Source organism: Chiroxiphia lanceolata, chromosome 14 (assembly GCF_009829145.1).
Source record: "Chiroxiphia lanceolata isolate bChiLan1 chromosome 14, bChiLan1.pri, whole genome shotgun sequence".
Classification (NCBI taxonomy): domain Eukaryota; kingdom Metazoa; phylum Chordata; class Aves; order Passeriformes; family Pipridae; genus Chiroxiphia; species Chiroxiphia lanceolata.
The window spans coordinates 4,501,092-4,521,534 of NC_045650.1; the positions used below are offsets into that span (position 1 = coordinate 4,501,092).

Genomic DNA, 20,443 nt, shown 5'->3' on the forward strand with positions numbered 1-20,443 from the left:
GCTGAGCAACTTTTCTCCCCCCCATTAAAGACCTTACTCAGCATCCTAAGGAGCTTTGAAAGCCTCAGTTTAATAAAACACTGCCAGTTATCATTTACCAAATATTGACTGGGAGAAAAAAAAAAAACCTCAGGAAGATAACATTGTATGATAAAGATAAGATTTTACCCGACGATAAGGCTTAGTACTAAATAAAAAGATGATGTTAAACTTTCTTCATGACACTGCAGAAGCCCTCTGAGCAGCCAGCAGTGGTGTCTCTATTATGGTGTCAGGTCTAATTTCTAGTTCAGGGATGCTCCAAGCAAGCTGATAAAGGACAGGGCCTGCAGACATGTGAACACAGCAGCTGATCTGAGCACTCAGATATTTCAAGGTTCACGCCAAGATATTACATTCATTATGACCAAAGAGCAGGAAACAAGTTCAGCTCCAAAGCAACAATTTGCATTTCCCTCTCCTGGACAGACTCCCTGAGGAACAATCCTCTTTATTAAAGGAGATAAAGGAGCTGAGATTGGGACACACTAAAATAAAGGCTGGTACTTTGCATTTCTTTAGGAAAACAAGGCAGGTATTTGGGTATTTATTTATCTTTGCTCTTACTTGGACACGACTAAAACATGTTGTAGAAACAGCTGGTGTGTCTTTAAAGAAAATCTGAAATCATTAAGCAAGTAACACAGAAAAGTGGTTAGAATATAAAATTATTAGAAGCAAGGGAATAAGTTCTTAACATCTGTAAATAAAATCTACTACAGATTTTATAGACTATTTTTCCACCCAAAAACTTATCAAGACGAAAGAATGGCTTAAGATATACCTAATTTCTGATTCATCATCATCTCCATATTATTCAGCTGCTGTAAGATTTCTATGGCCAAGTGTGAAGGGTGATTGGAATTTAAAATAACAAGTGTAACAAGGAAATCTTTGCTCAGTGCATGTCCTGGATATACACAGGTTAGAACAAAATATCTCAATATTTTGGGCAATCTGGGCGCAGAAACTGGATTATAAATAGGGATAGTTTAACCTGCTTCATGCTACTGGGCCACTAGTAACTACTAACAACTGTAGCAGCCAGACAGGGTGACTGGAACACCTTGTCCTCTCTTCTACACCAGATTATTTGGCTAAATATTATATACTATAATATATATCTTTCTGTTGTGAAATTTAAGGGGTTTTCCATAGTCCCTCTACCTGTGAGTGACCAAAGTTTGCTGTATTCCTATAATTTACACCTGACATTTCAATTTTCTGTGAGTGCAGTCTTTATGCAACATGGAGAAGTTTCCAGGTTATGGATGCATTTACCGAGTTTTTGGTTTTGCCGAAGTAGAACATTGTGCAGAATTTAATTTAAAAAAAAAAAAATTCAATTTGAGACCTTAAATTAGGACTTTCCCCCCTGGATCTGTGGTTGCTTCTCTGGGATTTCAGAGCCAGAGCTCCTGACAATCCTCCCACATCTGTTTCATCAGCTGATTAAAATGTAGATCTCCGAGGAGGTAACACATTTTTGGGTGCTGGGCGTTCCTCTACCCAGCTCATTATTAAAAGAACAACTTTTTGCACCATCAGCAACTTGGCAGAGTAAACATGAAACAGTTCTTTTAAATGGGACTTGGCGTTTTGGTTATGAGAGCTCCCATTTAAGGCTTTTATCACCCACTTGAGCATAAAAGTTTGAGTTATCTTTTAAAACCTTTTAGCACAAGAAGGAATTCAGAGGGGAGCCTCATGTAAAGCGATGAATATTCGGTTTCCTGATTGTGTTGTATGATTTGTGGTGTGTTTTGGATTTCTTTTTTTTTAAACCCACAAGCCACCTGACAAGTTTTAATTTATTCTTCCAAAAGTGAGATCCTTGTGCTGATAGGGACAGAATCTGCTGTTACACTCCATTTTATAACCACTATTTACATTTCAAGTTGGAAAAAAGTCAAAATCAAACCATTCCACTTAAATACGTATTTTGATTTTAATTTCAATTTCACAGTTAGAACGACTGCAGTTTAAACCCAGGACTGCTGGGGTTTTTTGAGGAAGGCATTTTTATTTTGACCCAGTTCCACTGTCTATTCTCACCCTTGCATTGCTGGTGCCCACTGGAAGCACAGCAGCTGCCCGGTCTGCTTTGCCCCTCTACCCAAACTAGGATACAATAATTAATTGTACCACAGCAAAGCCCCCCCTGTCCAATGCTGCTGGCAAAACCAGCCACTGCCCCGAGCCAGGAATGTAGCCAGTGTTGGAAAGGAGCTTTGGGAAGTGCAAACATCCACCCTGCAAGATTCTCTCCTTCAGGATTTCCCCCTCATCAACATTTCGGGAATCAGTTGGTAGGTGTGGGGTAACACACACCTCACCATTTTGGGCAGCATTGTCACTGACTCAAAGCCCTTTCTAGTTTTAACCTCTCAATCTGATAACTCTTCTGTCAGCTACAGAAATTTCCTCCTGGCTCAGACAACCACATTCAGCTGGGCTGCAAATGACGTTTTAAAACACCCTTTGGTGATCTGGAAGATCGTGATATGGTGATGTGGAGCATTACTTGTTTATTAGGAATAAGTTACACTTTGCACCTTCCTCCGAGGTAGGTCTAGACACACAGAGTGTATATAAAAGCCACAGAGTAAGAACAAAGTCCATGGAGCAGTGAGAGATTAAAGTGTCTTGGCTTTCACTAATTGCCTTCCCTTTCCTCATTTACAGCAGCTTAACAAACCAGTAGTTTCCCCTCATCCCTGGATTTTGGTGTTCTAAGCCAGCAGCACTCTGGAGAGGTTCCCTGTTGTGGGACTGCTGATGATTTAAGCAGGTTTGTGAGCCTATGTGGGCACAATACCAACATTTTGCGCTGTTACTTCTATCTGAATTAGCTGGTGCTTTTATGTTTATATCAGATTATTTACTGTTTCCTCAAACATTTTTCCATTTGACAAAGATGCATTTAAACACCACCAGATTGTGTTTTCCTATATTACCTAGTTCACATACAGGTAACACTTCAGCTTCCCTGCTCTGCTTTCAGCTGCCTGGTTCACTCATAACTGTTCTTTTACAGTTATTTTTATTTGTGCATTATTATATTTGTCAAGAATAGTCTCCCCTTGCATAATTTCTCAGGTATTCACATACTAAAAAGCAAGTTTACTGACACAGAGACACAAAACAAGCCTCTGCCTGATGTACTGTTGCTGCATTAGTTCAGTTCTAAAGAATCTGCTTTAAGACTCAGTTTCTTTTGTCCTGAAACAATGGAATAACACAACCCCTTCCTTCCAGCTGCTCAGACAGCAGCAGGTTCTGGAGCACTTTGCAGTTCAGTTCTGCCTGGAGCACATTTCAGTGCTCAGGAAGACACATTTTCCATCTCAATTTATCTGTTACGCAGACAATTTATTCACCAAGAGTTAAACTGCATCTCTTGAGTGAAGGGTTGTGTTAGACCTTTGTTCTGTCCACAGTGCTGAAAGAAGTGACCTTAAGGCAGCTGGAGTTGGCAGCAACATTTTCACTCCTATTTAGTCCCTTCAGTCACTGACCTACACAAATTGATACAAGTATCTTGGAATAATCATCAATATTAGGTAACTTCCCCACTACCTCTTGCTGTTAGACCAATGAACAGGCTGAGATGTTCAGTCACAAACAGCTTCAGGCTTTAAGGCAAATTAAGAGAGGCTTGAAAACTTTTAAAGAGGCTGTTTTAAGACTACCCTGTTTGCATAAAATCTTGAAGGCAGCATGAGATATTTGGTAACACCCATAAGGAGAACGGTCCTTACTTGGGAGGCTGTTGTAGTTAATCAACTTGAGACATTTTTACCTCCTTTGCAATGGAAATTGGCATTTTACTTCCGTTGGTCTGCCATGCTAATTTATATCATCTGAAAAACAAGATTTACTATTTTAAGATAAGAATATTGGAATTTTTTTCTTAAGTTAAAAACAGAAGGATAAATAAGAAGTGGCAAATTTCATTCACTAAGTGTCTGTCCTTGGGGATGGTTTGTGCCATACCTGGCTTTATTCACTTCTCAGCTATTCTTATCATATGTTAAAGCTACTGCTAAAAATCTGGCTTAATAATACTAACAACAATGACCACCAGCTCCATTTAATTGCATCAGAAAAGGTGTTTCCCCATTCCTTGTAGCTCAGCTTCTCTGTCTCTGAGGAAGATTAACCTCAAAGTGGAAGAGAAAGTATTTTACACCACAGAGCACAGAGTTAGAATAAACTCAGTGTGGTAGAAAGAGGCAGGTGCTTTGCAGACAGTGAGAGTGGAGAGAGAGAGAACTGTGTTCCTCACAAGCTGCTAATTCTGTGGTCAGTGCAATTTCCACTATCACTTCTAGAACTCAACTTAGTAATTACCTCATTATTTTAATTACAACTCAGGTGCCAACCCAACTGATCAGCCAGAAAGACACACAGGAACCTTCTACCCGTGGCCAAAGTAGAAGGTGACCATCAGGAGCCTTTCCTAAATGATCCATCAGTCCATCCATCCATCTCTCCACCTATCAACGCTGTTCCAGAGACATGGCTGGCCTCTGAGTATCCAGTCTGGAGTTTTAGGAACTGGGAAGAGTTCTGGAAAATCATCAACTATCAATAATAAGTTTTTCTAATGACAGGAGCAGAAGAAAGAATCTTCTTTAAGCAGGAGGACTAGTTCAAACCAGTCCTGCAGGAAGCGTCACGCACCAAAGATCAAGAAGAATGCTAATGTGCAATCACTGAACAGGATAGGAGCCAAAACTTGATATAAGGCATGTAAGGAGTAATGCTACACAATCAGCTCCTCTACACCCACAGCCTCTCTAAATTTATAAACCGTCCCTGCCATTGGATGGGATTGAAATGCATTTCCCATCATGGAAGGGTACCATCCAATCTGCTCTAACACAGGACCATATTGGGGCTGAGCAGACCATTCTGTTTGTTAGAAACCCACCAGAATGTGCTGGTATTTATATCTCAGAAAAGCTGTTCAGTAAACACAGTACCAAGACCTCTGATTTCACTGAATGCATAAACACGTGCAAAGAATTTCATTCTGGGATTTCGGACACGAGAGAGCTCTCTGGCAAATGAGCTTCACCACCATTCCCCCCTCCCAGCGAGTCAGACACCTTTGCACCTGGAAAAACTGTCCTGGCTTCACAGATTAGGATTTCAGAGTTGAAATGACAAACTCTGAATTTGCCTATGACAGATATTTCAAGGAAAAAATGCAGTACAGCTCCCTAGGGACAACAGTTTGGTGGGGTTTTTTCCCCCCTGTGTCCTGTTTTGAGGGACAGGATTTTGAGGACGCAAATCTCACCTCTGTCCTTCAACACTTCTGTGTGGGCTTGCATTTGTTGGTGTGTATTTTATGACTGTGGCATCTCAAGCATGTAAGAATGCCCGTTATAATTCCATTCATGCTGTAAAATCCTTTGTCAGTCTTGGAAGAAAAGTGAAAGAGATCTACAAAGCACCAGGACAGTCTCTGTCATGGATTGTCACAAAACCTGCTCCTCCAGCCACACAAACTGAAGAGGTGATAAACCAAGAAAGCAACAGATTAAAAGCATGTCAGGGTCATAACTTCTGAAAAGGAAAGGAAAGGAATCTAATCCAGCCTCTCTGAGGCTGAAAAGGAATGAGATAAGCTTAATTTCTTTTCTTAATTCACTGTCAATGAAAGGTGGAAGGACCTTGAGAGGTCCTGTCACACGTGTGCTAGTGCCAAGGCAGGATCAGCTACACCTAAATAGCTGATCCTGATTTGTCAATCCCTTTCTGGCAACAGCATAACCTCTGTAGACAATCTATTGCACAGCTTAACTGTTGTCATCAGAGTATTTTTCTTCAGTTTGTCTTAGACTTCCCTTGCTGCCATTTAAGACCATTATTTCTAGAACTGTTTGGGGTAAACAGAAGGAAAAATGCCATTTCCTCTCTCAAAGGCTGTAAGACATCAAATTTAATAATCTCAAAGAAATTTCCACTTAAAAAAAAAAAAAAAAAAAAAACCAAAACAGACTCTCTAGAAATACCTGACAGAGCACCAGACAGAGAAATCAGTCTTGGCAGGCTCTCCTCTCTGGGCAAACCAAACACACGCAGCTAGAATTAGTCAGGGGTTGCAAAAGTGCTCAAAAGAACCCCCAAATCTTGCACTTGGCCTGGAAGGTGTTTGGGTTTGCTCAAGAAGTTACCAACTGCCCTTAGGCCAGACAGGGTGTTTGGGAGCTCATTGCAGGGGACAGGTTATCTGATTACCTGGATGTTCTCTTCCTGTGGGGAGGGACCTCCACGGGACTGTTAAACCAGGAACCACCACCTTTGGTACCAAAACCCAGCAGGGGCCCCATCGTGGCACCAAAGCAGTGCTTTACTCCAATCTCTGCCTTCAAAAGGGGAAAGAACACAACATTTCATTTCAGATTTAAGATTCAGAACTTTCATAGAACCACAGAAGAGTTTGGGTTGGAAGGGACCTTAAAGCTCATCCCATTCCACCCCCTGCCATGGGCAGGGACACCTTCCACTAGCCCAGCTTTCTACAAACCCTGTCCAACCTGGCCTTGGACACTTCCAGGGATGGGGCAGCTTCTCTGCAAAATAAGGGTCATCAGGGTGTCATAATTGCTTTTATAAATTATTACAGGAGAGAATTTAGAATTTGTTGCAGAACACCAAGTTTGTTGCCTCCAAAGACAGAGAGTAACAGCCTCACACAGCAACTCAAACCCACAGCATCATGGGAATGGGGATGGGTTTTACCCTGTGTAGTAATTTTAGACAAACAATAAAACACAATATTGAGAATCTTCAACCTTTTTTTCCTTAACTTTACAAATTATGGGTTATGTTCTATGTTCTGCACCTTACTTCTCTCACTGAGACCAATTTTGTGTTGTAATTTCTAGAAGTTACCTGGTTCTGGGATTTCTAAAATATGAGCAAACTTTGAAAAAAAGTTCTTGAATTTGAAGTAGCTTTGTCACTACTTACTGGGCCAATAACTGGGCAAAATTCAACACAGAGGGACAGTGAGTGAGCTGGCAGAAATTACCATGAAGGTAAAATATAGAAAAATTGCAAAATAATACAGCATTGAACACAAGTGATCTGGCTAATTTTAATAAAATAAGCGTATGTAATTTAGTTTCATGATTCAAATGTTTCTAGTCAGATAACACTGGAAAAGCACAGGTCAGGCTGTGTGACTTTCCTTACAGATCAGAGCAGAAATGGGGGTATTACAGAATTGTCTTACCCAAAGCATTGGCACAGATAAGTGACGAGGCAACTTCACGGTGGCTCAGACTCAAACCAGTTTTGGTTTGTAACCCTGGTGTTGTTTTGAGTCGATGGCAACAAACATCAGTCTTGTGCAAGCATTTTACAGGGGGAATTCTGGGTATAAATCAGGAAGAAGGTGCTTTGTAGGGTGGAGTTAAACTTCAAAGGCAGTGAAATAAAGACCAGTCATCACTACACCTAACAGCTGTCCCTCTATTGTAATTAAACAGGACACTAATTTCCAAGTGTTATGACATTTGATCAGCTGCATAAAAATAATAATAGTAATAAGAATGATAAGCATCATCACCAAAAAGTCATGAGAACGAGCCAAGATCCCATGGCCAGTGTTTCTAAAAGTTGTTACAGACAAGTCGTTCCAGAGCATAAAGACTGTCCAAAATATTTCCTTGGAACATCTGATAAATTTCTTTCTTTAAAGAGAAACTTTGCAAAGAATCCCACGGTTCCTACTCATCAAGTGGAACAACAACTATCCTCTGCCATTGTATTGCACCTGTTTATCCCTATAAAGACTGGAAATAATTTTCTCTTTTTAATCAGGACACATTAATTAAAAATTGTCATTTTGCACCACATTACAGGAGGCAGAGCAAGTAAAGGCAAATGATTGATTCACTACAACTCATAAATACTATTGCAACTGCAGACCCTGAATAAGATTCCTCACTTTTATTCTCTGATTTTTACACCACTTTCCTTTACCACCTAAGAAACTGAGTTAGATAAATCCATTCATTATTTCTGTAGCACAGGAATTCTATAAACTGTCCTTCAGTAAATGAGTGTTTTAAACCTATCCTCAGACCTTATGAGTAAAACTTTAAAACAATAAAAATGTGACAGAAACATAAAAAAAAGGGGGGGGAAAAACCCAACCAAACAAAAATCAAACAAAAACCCAACCAAACAAAAACAACATTAACAACAAAAAAACCCAAACCCAACCAAAACCCCCCAAAAGTGCAGGTTTTGATGTATTTGGGGTGAAAAAGAAAAGATGAGTCCATGGACCTCAGCAGTCCCTCCTGTGGGTTTTGTGTCTTTTCCTCATGCATTCCCAATTCTTCCAGCACACGTAATAGCTGGTTATTTGAAGCCAATTTCTTTTGTTGTGAGGTTTTGTATGTTTATTTTTCAGAGAGCCACTTCCACCCAGCACAAAAAACACCAGTGATATCCTTATTGCTGGTTAGGAAAGGCTGTTCCGAGGAGTCCTTGGAAAAGCCAGGTATCCGTTATGTTCCAACCGTATTCCAGGAGGATAAAAACAGTTACAGAGAAGAATTGTTAGAGGAAATCATTAGTTTTGAGTGCAGAGATGCAACAAAAGCTACTGCCTGAATTCCAGGAGCTACCCTCCCATGGAGAAAATTCCCTCTCAGGATAAAGAGAGGAATGCAGTCATGAGGAGCCGCAAGAATCTCCCGGCTTGGTCCATGTCACCAACCAAAAATGCTTCTGCACATTCTTCACACGTGTCCATCCCTCCCTTGGATGTACCTGCAGCAGGAATTGGGCAGGAACAGTGCCTGGCAGGAAGGAGGTGCTTTCTCAAAAAAAAAAAAAAAAAAGCTTTTTAAAATTATTTTAAAGAACAGCCAATTAACCTCCCTTCCACATATTCCTGCCAAACAGTGACAGGAAGGAATTTTCCTGCGAACTTGGTCTTATCTTCAAGGCCCCTAATTTGGCAAAACAATTACTTCCAACTGCTTCCTAACAATCCCCAATTAATTAATTTTTTTCCTCTATTCTCCTGTGCACAGCAGCCAAATGGAAGCCCCAGTAGCAGGAGCATTTGCACTGGATGGGATGTGCTGTTTCCCACACTTTGCACTGCTGCTATATTTGTTATTTAGAACAAACCCAGATTGTTCCTGGAACTGTGCCTATAGAAACTCCTGCTGTAATGTGTTTGTATGATCTATAATTATAGGCAAGCTGCAACCTGTCCATAGCCACTGCAGAACAAGTTGCATTATCAAACACATAAACCAGTCCCTGGATTAACTATTCCATCTGATAAATTCCCTTTCTTCAGCAGCTAATGCCAGAGGAATTAAATGAACACAGGCTGCACTTTTGAGCTTCTGTAGAAAAGAAACATATAATATTCCAAGCCAGTAAAAGGACATTTAAAACTCCTGAATATTCCCTGATGCAGCAGGGGTGTCAAGGCACTGGGGCTGAAGATGAGGCCAAGATTAGTTAATGTCGGGCATTTGCATTTGAAATACTCGTGTAAAACCACAAACAAGATGTAGGAACAGCCGTGGTCCTCACCTGCCAACGGAGTCACAGCACCCCAGCAGCTGAGCCTATGTACACAAATATAAACTGTAAAACTTGGTTATAATCTGAGCAAACAACAGATCATTATAGGTTTTAATCTAAGTGCTGTGTCAAAATAAATGATTAGGACTGTCTTAGTACCTGCAGGGAGAAAAATCTTTATAGAAATAACATTTTATTTAAACAGAAGGGTGGAGTTGAAAGGTTTAATTATTAGAAGGAGAAAGGTTTAGTTATTAGAATTACTCTGATGCACTTTGCACACAGACTTTAATACCATTTCATACACAGTATTTTATATTTTTTTGACATCAAACACCTAAACAACTATTTTCTCAATAAAAATTGTAAATACATGCCAGTAATTTTCTGTTAATGCATTCTTTTATTCAAGGCAGTAAGTTATCAAGAAGAACTTTTAAATCATTGTAATACTTATGAATACTTTTAATCCCATCTATTAAATATCTCTTTCATGTGTGATGTCTGAGACAGATTTATAAAACCTTGCTTCAATACTATCTAATCTTTTGCTTACGTGCCATTGTATAACCTGTTACTACACATACACCATAGGAACTCAGATAAAAGGGATTCTGATGGGATTTTTGGATTTTCATTCCCATTTATTCTGGAGCTGAGCCAGAATATGACTTGTAAAGCCACTGCATCTGAAGTGCAGAGGCACAGGCAGGGCAGGATCTGGTGTTGCAGTTTGCCATTTTATAGTTTTTTTTCTTTACAAATCTTATTTTAGATGAAATCCAAAAGCCTAAAAGATGAATTTTGCAGTTATAACTGGATGTGGTCAAAGGAACACCAGCACAGCTGGTCCCACTGAAACGAGGTGCAGATGGCAGAGATCTTACAAAGCAGTCTTACAAAATTTGGTGGAAAAACTACACAACCTGCCCTGTCAACTCACCCAGGGCATTCCTGCACATGTGGGGAAACTGCTTCTGCTTTCTCATATCTGATAACTTCCAGTTTGTAACTCCAGCAATATTTTATACGTGTGAATTAAATATTTTTCTTTAATCTTGCTGTACACTTATAATCAGTGCAAGAAATAATTATACAGTATTTTCATATGGAGTTCCCATAGGGTTTTGTGTTTGCTATTACATCATGACATTAATAAAGATCATACAAGAAGTTAGTGAATGCTGGTATCTTGAACTGACTGATAAAGGGGAAGGAGGAGGAAGTAAATGAAAAGTTCCTTCCTGAGGTCACTGTGATTCTAAGGGCATTGCAGACATGTTTGACATTTAATTTCTCACAGAGAAATTCCAAAGGAATTGCAAAGTAGTACCTCAATTCTGAGCTCTTACAGCTCCAGCTCTTCCTTCCAGACTCTGTGGATACGGAAAGCTACACAGGAAAATAACCCCATAATGCACCTCATTTTTTAAAATGAAAATTTTTCTGGTGTTACTTTGAAAGAAGTCTGCCTTGTATTTTAGTATTAATGACATTTGAACTAATATAGGAAGTATAACGTGTATCATTTCATTAGAGAATGTTACTTAATTACAAATACACCCAATTATCTCTTAATAGCACGAATTTCTGTTTATGAGCATGGCTAATGCTGTACATTTAGTACAGCCAGATTTATTCCAAGCATTAACAACACCTCAATATGTAAAGTATTATCAGCCAGCCCCACAGAAAACCCCCCTGTTTGAGTGTGCCAGCTGGTAGGTGTGACAGATCCATCATTAGAACGGTAAGACAGCAAAGATTCTCAGTTGATAGGAAAATGTGTTTGTAGGGGATGAGGCTTTTTTCTCTCGAGTTCTGTTATGAACTCCAGGTTACTCAAGTTAAAACCTTTCTATCTGCTGCCTGCACCGTGTTATGAAGTGCAGAATTCCAAGTCCCAGTGGTAAACTATCCCTTCTCACGTAACAGGCTCCAGGCAAAGCTGATCCAGCTCATCACAGCGGCTGCAGCTGGGGGACTTTTGATGTCCCTCTCCTATGATGTGTAAATATGTAAATATAAATGAATGTATGTGTAAATACGAATTTATAAAATAGCTTAGGCAAATTGTTTTCTGCAATACTCCTTTCTCCCCATCACAGCCTCCCGCAGAGTGATCTTCTCACCACTGTCCTCTGAGTGTTCTCAAATCCAAGGGGGCACGTTGTGACCTCAGGGATGTGGCACTAAATACTGAGTAACTGCCATGGAGTCCATGGAATTACTCCCCTCAGAAAAACTTAGGTGAAGAATTTTCCCTGTTCTTTTCCCATTCCTTTCCATTCCCTCACCAATCCAGTGAGGACAGGGAATTCTTTCTGAGTAGATTTTATGCCACAGTTAAAAATGTCTTGTTCTCCTGGGGTACACCCAGAGTAATTACCACTACATTCCAGTTGATATATCTACTACAGGATCAACAAACAAACTAAAAGCCCACCTCCCACGTTCCTGCACCCCAGCAGTGCCAAAGCTATCCTGGCTTTTTGGAATAATTCTGCTCAGAGGGTTCCCATGCACAGGGACAGTGAGCACTGCCCTTTGTGAAGGCACATTTAGATAGAAGGTCATTGAAGATAATTCTGCTTATGAAGAAGGCTGTTGCTTTGAGTCAACCAATTTTATAATTATGTGTTACTCTTCAGGTGGAATTTTGGATGTTATTTTCTTTGATATCTTTATGACTCATGCTTCAGTTGAGCAAAGCAAGCTTCAATTTGCCAATGCAAGTGTGTACAAATTTGAAACTGGTTAGGTTGGGTGTGTCTGCCTATAGAAACACACATTTTCTTCTAGTTTTCAATGAGTGTTACTGGTGCAAAATTAGCTGGCTACATCTTAGCTGAATTTAAGTATTTCATAGTTTGAATACCAGTCTTTAAAAGTGAATTCAGCTGGGTAATTGCTGAGGTTCAGAAAAGGAAAACTGCATTAATTATGAAAAAAACTAGTGGGTGAGTAAGAAGTCATTTACCTTGGTCAGGTCACAGAGGTTATACAACCAGCTGGCATCACCACATCTGTTGGATATGCAGGCCCACTTTCCTCACACAGCCTGTGGAAAGCGGGGGACAAATTAAATGTTCTTCATTTGAGAGAATGAAGAAATTATTCTTTTTGTTTTCCTTCGGGCTTTGTTTGCAAAGCTTGGAGCGAACCTGCTCCCTCTTTACCATTCTGCAAAGACACAGAGCACAGGGGAGCACAGCCCACAGCCCATTCCTGCTGTGATGTGGAACATTTCCAGCATCATTTACAGGCATTCATAGTTCATTTTATGTACATGTTATAGTACAAGTCAGACAAACTCATGAAAAAATACAGTTTGCATTTAAATGCAGGTAACTCTCCCCAGTGCATTTCCTGGTACTAGAGAAGTCCTATTTTATCATTCACTTGCATATTGTATGAGAAAAAGAAGGTTTACAAATCAATATTTCAATGTACCAATTCACTGGTTTGCAATATAGTTTGTTTATTATTCACAAATGCATAAATATGTGGAAATTAATTGCAACATTTGCTTTCTCAAAATAAATATGTTTTTTCATCTACCAATCCAAATGTTTCCAAAGAACTGATTAATATCGTCTCTAAAACTGTGATTATGTCAATAAACATAAAGCAAGATATTGGACTAAGTATGACTCCCAACTGTGAGTGATTTGTAGTGATAAAAATACACAGATGCCATCTGTACCAACAGAAGAACACTCGTCACAAATTTGTCTTATGGTAACACTTTGCTCTCATTTATACTGAAACGAGCACTATTCCTTTTCAAATGGTCCTGACAGTAAAATATGGCCACTTTTCACATGAATAACCCACGAGAGGGAGAAATGTGCATGAATTGAACTACTTATTTGACTCACTCCAGGCCTCCAAGATGGATCATTGAATGCTCCCCAAACATTAAGCTCAGACTAGCTGAGCTGGCTCAGTGTCTGCTCCACACTAAGAGGTTTTTTTGGGTGTAACACCCCTTACCTCTCGCAGAGCAAATCCAAACACAGAAATACCTCAGCCAAAACGGCCAAAGCTTCGGGATCAGAACCCAGCCTAAGTCATTAGTCAGCCTTCATCAGCCTGTCTGATGCTTGGCAGCATCTTTGCCAGTTCAGCATTAAGCAAGAGGGCCATGGGGTATGGACCAGGGAAAGCAGGGCAGGCAGTGAGCACACAGTGATAAATATCAGCCAACTTCAAATGCTGACAGCGAGATCAAAAGAAAAGGAGGATTTAAATAAAACCTGCACAGGGAGAGCTTTCATTAGCAGCAGTTGCAGAAACAAAGATGTGATACCCAAAGCATTATTAATTTCTAACCGTGCACCAGATACTGAGAGTTTGAGCCTGGGGAGGGGTTACCATCATCATTATCATTTACTCCCAAGAGCAATAAACCCATGGCAAGTGCAGGAGGCAGGGGGGGTTCCCCTGAGGATGCAGAGCCCCAGCTGTGCTGCCTCTGTCTCACATCCCAGCTCTGCCCCAGCTCTGACTGCCCCTGGATGTGCTGGGGAAGGCAAATAACACTCCCACAGCCCTTCAAAAAACATTTTTTACTAGCAGTGGCCTTAAAGTACCCCTGCCTTGGGTTCTAAAATATGGCAAGCATGTATTTGTAAAGCTGTATTTGTTTCTGATTTTTGTTCTGCCACTGTGCTTCCACCACCACTTCTGTCAGTGCTCCAGCCCTGCAAAATTTCCTTTGTATCAGAAAGCTGACAGATTTAGCTCCTGAACACTTCAAGCCAGTTTTCCTGTTGAAATTTAGGAAAACAGAACAGCTGTCATTCAAAGATACTTTGCAAGTAGCAAGCCTGTTCACTTTCAAATGTTTATTCCCTCGAAATCAACACTTAAATGACATGTCCTACTGACATGTCATAAAACCCACATTCTGAGCTGACAGACATGTGGAACAAACATGTGCCAGAGCCTGGGGTTCCAGAGTTCTCACACATCTGATTTCGGGGACGTGTTTAATGTCTCTTTCTTTAGTGTTTTAAACTGTGCAGAGTTTTTTGGCCCAGTGATCACTCTTAGTCAGGTTATGAATTTACCTTCTTGGAGTGAGACTTCAGGATAATTCCACCTGAAGCAACTCACTGCACAGGAATGGAGGAACGGTGACTTGCCTCAAGCTGAATGGTTCAATCTGCTTATTCCATGCAGATTTTATGATTCTGCTGTCCCTCAGGACTTTTCTAGGATGCTACACTCAAATTCAAGATCTTTTTCCTCCTTAACCAAACTGTGAGATCAAGAAGCCTCCCCTTACCAGCTGGGCAGGGGGGATTTGTTCATGAGCTCACTTGTTCTTAATTTGACATCACTGTGAAGTCCTCACTAAATCTTCTGAAATGAAGGGCCACACAAAATCCCATTTATCAAGGACACAGTTAAAACTCAGTTCTTAGTAACTTTTCCCATAAGAAATCAACCATTTTTTAGATTCCATACAACTACCACAGAAATTAAAAATAAATTTACTGTACTACACACTAGACAACCCCCAGCAGTTTAGTTTCCATCATTTAAGCCTTGCTGAATTCTAGGGGGTGGATTTTGAATTCCAACTTCGATGCTGCTCTGTACATTAGCAGATTTTCCATACCAGCCAAATTCCATTTATGTGCCAGCAAGACATGCAAAAGTGGCTGATCTGAAATTATTTTCCCTAATGACACTTTCTCTCTGGATGCAAATATAAATTGTGTCTAAAGGCGTATCTGTTAAATGCAATGACATGGCTTGATAGGAGTAGACACAATAACTACAATCCTAAATTAAATAACTGCTCATGAAAATTCTATGAAAATACAGTCCTGGTCTTTAATATTCCATGTTCACCTGCCAGCAACCAGCACTGTGGGCATTCCTCTGCTGGTTTTAAAGTCAAAATAGTGCAATGTTCATTCTAAAGCAGAAAGAATTCACTCTTAGCATGACTGACTGTGGGGTTTTGCTAATATTAATGGTAAAAAAACCCCAGCAAGCACTAGACAGTTCTCTAAATGTGCCTATGTGTATGTTCTACTGTTTAAGTCAAAGTTGCATTTTTTTTTATGCTGTCCATGCTGCAAAATACTTTAATCTAAACTATTTTCTCTTAGGAAAAGTGATAGAAGTTTGCTTCAGGTATTTGCACATATTAATACCCCCATACTGAAAACAACACAGCAGGAATTAAATTAAATATGTGACAAAGACTGGAAAAAAATGCCAATTTTACATTACTTGTTACGAATCTATGGAGATAAACTGTATCCATGTACCAACAGTTTTCATACCTTCATACTCCCAAATTAACGGGAGCATGTGTCCTAAATATCTCTGTGTTCAGGGTCAGGCTGGATGGGGCTCTGACCACCCTGGACTAGTGGAAGGTTCCCTGCCCATGGCAGGGGGTGGAAGGAGATGATCTTTAGGATCCCTTCCAACCCAAACCAGCCTGGGATTCTGTGATTCCATACAGGAAAGAACAGACACACGAAAATAAATGTCCCACTGCAATTTGCACATAAAACAACTCATAGGGTGAAGAACAAAAAAGGTTAACAAAGGGTTTGTTTCTGTCTTCTGGTAAAGCAAACCAAAGGTAATAATTTGCTGATCTATACAACCCTATTTTAGAACTAACTGTGGGTGTGCAATTCCGTGCTGTTGTCAGAGGTTTTACTGCCTGGTCCCACATTTTGTGCCCGTTTCCCATCCCCTCTCACCGCTCCCTTCCCAGCTCCTCCAGCCCTCACCTTCCTTCCACCAACGGCCACTCCTCGTGTTTCTGTTTCCAATCTGACAATCCCCATCTAATTGAAAGAAAAATACCAAATCAAAGGCCCAGCCCAGGAGTGAGTGTGCCATATGGCTGCCAGCTGGGAATGTGTGTGTGACCGGCGTGGTGGGGACAGGGACAAACAGCCCCGTCACAGAGGGACAGGTGCTGTGGGACAGGAGCCAAGAGCCCAGGCAGGGTTCAAACACCCCATTGCTGAGCAACCCCACACGAAGGCAGCAGGAATTGTTCCCCCATTTTACAAAGGAGGTGACTGGGAGGTTGGGTGAGAACCCTTTTGGAAGGAGCCGGGAAGGGATCCCTGTGTCTGGTGTGGCAAAACCGATTTCCATCCCCTGACGGAACAAACCTCATCCAGCCGGGGCTGTGCAGGCACTTCCACTGCCACCACCAGCTCAGTGTCAATGTTTGGCTCAACACAAACTGTGGCAGGTTTTCTGGGAACATTTGGCTCAGGGGGACTTGCCTCTGTCCCCGTGTTTTTGTTGGGATTGAGACCACACACTTTTCAACATGCGATGCTGTTTCCCTCACGGTTCAATAGAAGCAAAGCTGTCATCAGGAAATATGGAGAGGGGAGGGTAAGAGGAACATGGGTCTGAATATGGTGATAAGTGGGTGATAAGAGAATATATCAAAATATATCAAATTGAGAGTCCTCCTGTGTGGGAAAAACAAGGAGCAAATGGCCCCAAAGGCACTGAGGGCAAGGACAGGTGAGAGAGAAGAAGACTTGAGCCCTGAAAAAAGGAGTGTCCAAAAGAGAAAACCATGTGCAGATTAATGCAGGGAGGCTGTAAGAGAAAACAGAGTGTGGGCAGGATAGGGGAGAGGAGTGCACTGGATTCCTGGGACAGTGAAAGAATGAGGAAGCAACAAAGGACATTAACAAGGAGGGGAAGGAGATGCAGCTCAGCACATCCTGATTTGTATGACTGCACAGAAACCAGCCCTAAGAAACCACAAGGAGGTCAGAACTTGGAATCACATTTTAACAATTAATCTGACCTTCGAAAGTAAATTTAAAAATAATCACAATGATCACGTTTTTCCAGACACACAAAATCCATAAAACATGCCCAAATTACTTTCATTAAAATATATGCCTTAGAGTCAGCCCTGGTGGGATTATTTGAATTTACAGAACCAGAATTGTCTGCCTTTGAATGTTACAAAACCTTCCAAGTGCCTGAATGGACACATTCACATTCAGTCCCGGAGGATATGCTGAGTCCCTTGGACATTTACCACATTATTTCACCTTCTGTTTTAGACACCAAGCGTTTAAAGCGCTGTAAGAGCTGTTGGAGTCAGAGATCGCTCAAATCCTGGGGAAAACCTGATTTTTGGGAGTGACGTCAGAGTGGCTGCCGGTAGGAAAGTGAGAGAACAGCTCTCTCTGCTGGTGCTTTCCTGAAAAAATGCTGCTGGAGTAGGGCTGGATCAAAGCTGGAAGTAGAAATGCACCCGGGATAATACACTGTATTCCAAGCTCCAAGAATTAAGCTCCAGAACTGTCCCAACAAATCAAATAAGGGCATCAGAGAGCTGCCACACTGCGCTCAGAACTGCACCCGCACCCACCTGAGCATCTTGCCTTTATGGTCCAGGAGCCAATCCTTAAGGAAAAAGTATAAGGAACCAGTCAGACTGTGCTCTTTTCTCATACTAAAAGCTCCACCTTTGGTGAACAAGTACTGCCTTTTACTTCTTCTAAAGCACCACGTTGACAATTGACTGCTTTTTAAGTGAAACAGTGAATAATCATCCTGCATTTACTTCCAATCACTTCTCCACATACCAACCGTTATATCCAACCCCCCCCTTCTAAGTCCATGGGAAATCTGCCCCTTGGTTCAGCTGGATCAGAAACTCACCACCAAAGTTAATTTAAAATAAATTCTGAATAAAACATCCACACACTTTGGATGCCTTTCCCAAACCAAATTTGTGATCAGTTTGAATCTGACTTTCCTTGGCTGTACCTGTGCTTTGCCTACCCTGCAAGTCAGGCCTGACTGTGAAAGCCCCTGATGTAGCTGCATTCCCAAAAGGGTGAGGCACGATCCAACAGTCTGCAGGAAGGTCATGCAGTAAAGGACCAAACTGTAAGAGATTAATTAATGACCATGGTAAAAATTAATTATTAGTCTTTTCTGCAATTCTCATGATTTTTCACACTTGAAATTACTTCTTATCTTACAATTCAAACACGAAAAAGGAAAAATTTTCTCAATACCAAAAGTATGGCTCTGCCCCCCCCCCCCCCCCCCGTTGATTTGATACTCTAACAAAAACTCCTGCAGCTACCTGTAGTAAGTATTACAATTATCATTTGGTGTCAGTGCAAGCTTTCTCTTTTTTGAGATATTATGGTTAGGGTTTAAGTGTTTAGAAGTTATTTTATTTTGAATTTAGTTTGGAATCGGAGTCTTGGGCATGAGCTTAGATGAGTGCAGGCTTTCTATCACTGTCTGTCAAAAACCAGCCTTGGCAATGTGTAAGTGCTACACGTGCAGGGTTCTTTTTTTTTTAAGGTGAGATTTTTATTCAATATTCCCAGAGGCAACTCTCACTTTGGTCAGCTGCAGTACCTGTGATCCCCCAGTTATCCTGTAACCCGTGGGTTACAAAAGGACAAGAGTTTGGTCAAATGCAGGCATGGTACTAAAATCCACGTGCAAGCAGGCTGGCTTTGCTGTGCTAAGCATTCCCAAAAGAATTCTAAAAACCAAGCAAAAAGAAATAGGATTTGTGCTGTACCTTCAGGGATAGGAGATGACTCATTTAAAGAAACACCATCAGCAGTGATAGAGGCAGCTCTTGTCATAATTTTCTGCTCCAAATAAGCAAAACTCCATCTCTGGATGACTGGAAGGATTCCTGCTTATTGGGGTTTTTTTTTTTAAAAAAAAGTGAATGAGAACAGAAGTTCAGCAACTAAACTTTAAGTAAATGCTGCAAGCAGTGGGATTACAGAGTGAGAATACTTTAGGATTGAGGTGTGGTCCAGGAGAAGTTAAAAGCTAAACCTGTTAGTAATTTTCAACATTTTTTATGTCTGGCCCAACTAGTTTTTAGTATGATATCCATAAATTTCTTGATTTTAAGAACTGTGCCAAGGATTTCCCTTTACTACTAAGCTTTTCCATGGAGACAGAGGGTTCACTTGTACAATGAACTTACTACTTGTGACCCGTACGGTGACAGAGACCTTTTTGGATATTCTGTGGCCTAAAGTTTGGTTAATTTTTCAGAAGAAAACCTTAACTTGCTGGTCCAGATGCTGAGGGGGCACCTGAGCAGCCCCACAGGAAAGGCAGTTTGATGCCATGTTCTTGACCTATCACCTCTCCTTGATACTGTGATTAACAAAGAGCTCTTCTAGTTGGAAAAGCAAGTTTTTGGGGGTGGTTTTAGAAAGCCAGCTTTTAGGACTACCAGATTTAAAAAAACCCACCAAAACAGTTAAAAACTAATCCAGGGAAATTCAAAGACAGGCAATATCTCTGTTGTTGTTTTTTCTGAGGCACAATCTATAAATTCTTCTCCCACACCGACCTCTCAGTAGGCAAGATGAGAAAGCACAAAAAATACTGTACCCCGTTATTTGGAATACTAAAAGCCATGACAAACTTTGGCAATTAAATGATTTATAAACAGATATCCATTATAGATGTTTCTCTACTTTAGCTGCTTCCTTTACACAGCCTGGTCAAAACTTACCTTTTTGATGGCACTTCAAAGAAAAGAAGAAATTAGGGAAAAGAAGAAAAATAGACCTTCCTTCTTAAGCTTTTGATTTCCTTGTTATAATAGAGATTAAAACAACTGACCTCAGTAAATATGATTATAAACCAAATAAACTCACTGTTAATAAAGCCCTGATCTGAGCACATGATCAAATGTGGAATAATTACATCAAATGAAATGATGAATTCACTGGTTCCAATTTTCTATAGGGTTTTCATGCTTATATGAGCTAAATATATTGCTTAATACATTTTCTTTTAATAT

General features: G+C 40.6%; 1 long non-coding RNA gene across 2 annotated transcripts; it reads right to left on the reverse strand.

Moving 5' to 3' along the window:
* Positions 1 to 1,999: 1,999 nt before the first annotated feature.
* LOC116793840 lies at positions 2,000 to 19,329 on the reverse strand. Of its 2 annotated transcripts, none has more exons than XR_004359604.1 (5): positions 19,190 to 19,329; positions 18,412 to 18,501; positions 12,596 to 12,676; positions 6,292 to 6,419; positions 2,000 to 3,902 (listed from the first exon to the last, which is right to left on the reverse strand). It is a non-coding gene; the product is annotated as an uncharacterized LOC116793840 (long non-coding RNA). The 2 variants fall into 2 exon arrangements; XR_004359603.1 differs by having other exon boundaries at positions 18,412 to 18,532.
* Positions 19,330 to 20,443: the final 1,114 nt, after the last annotated feature.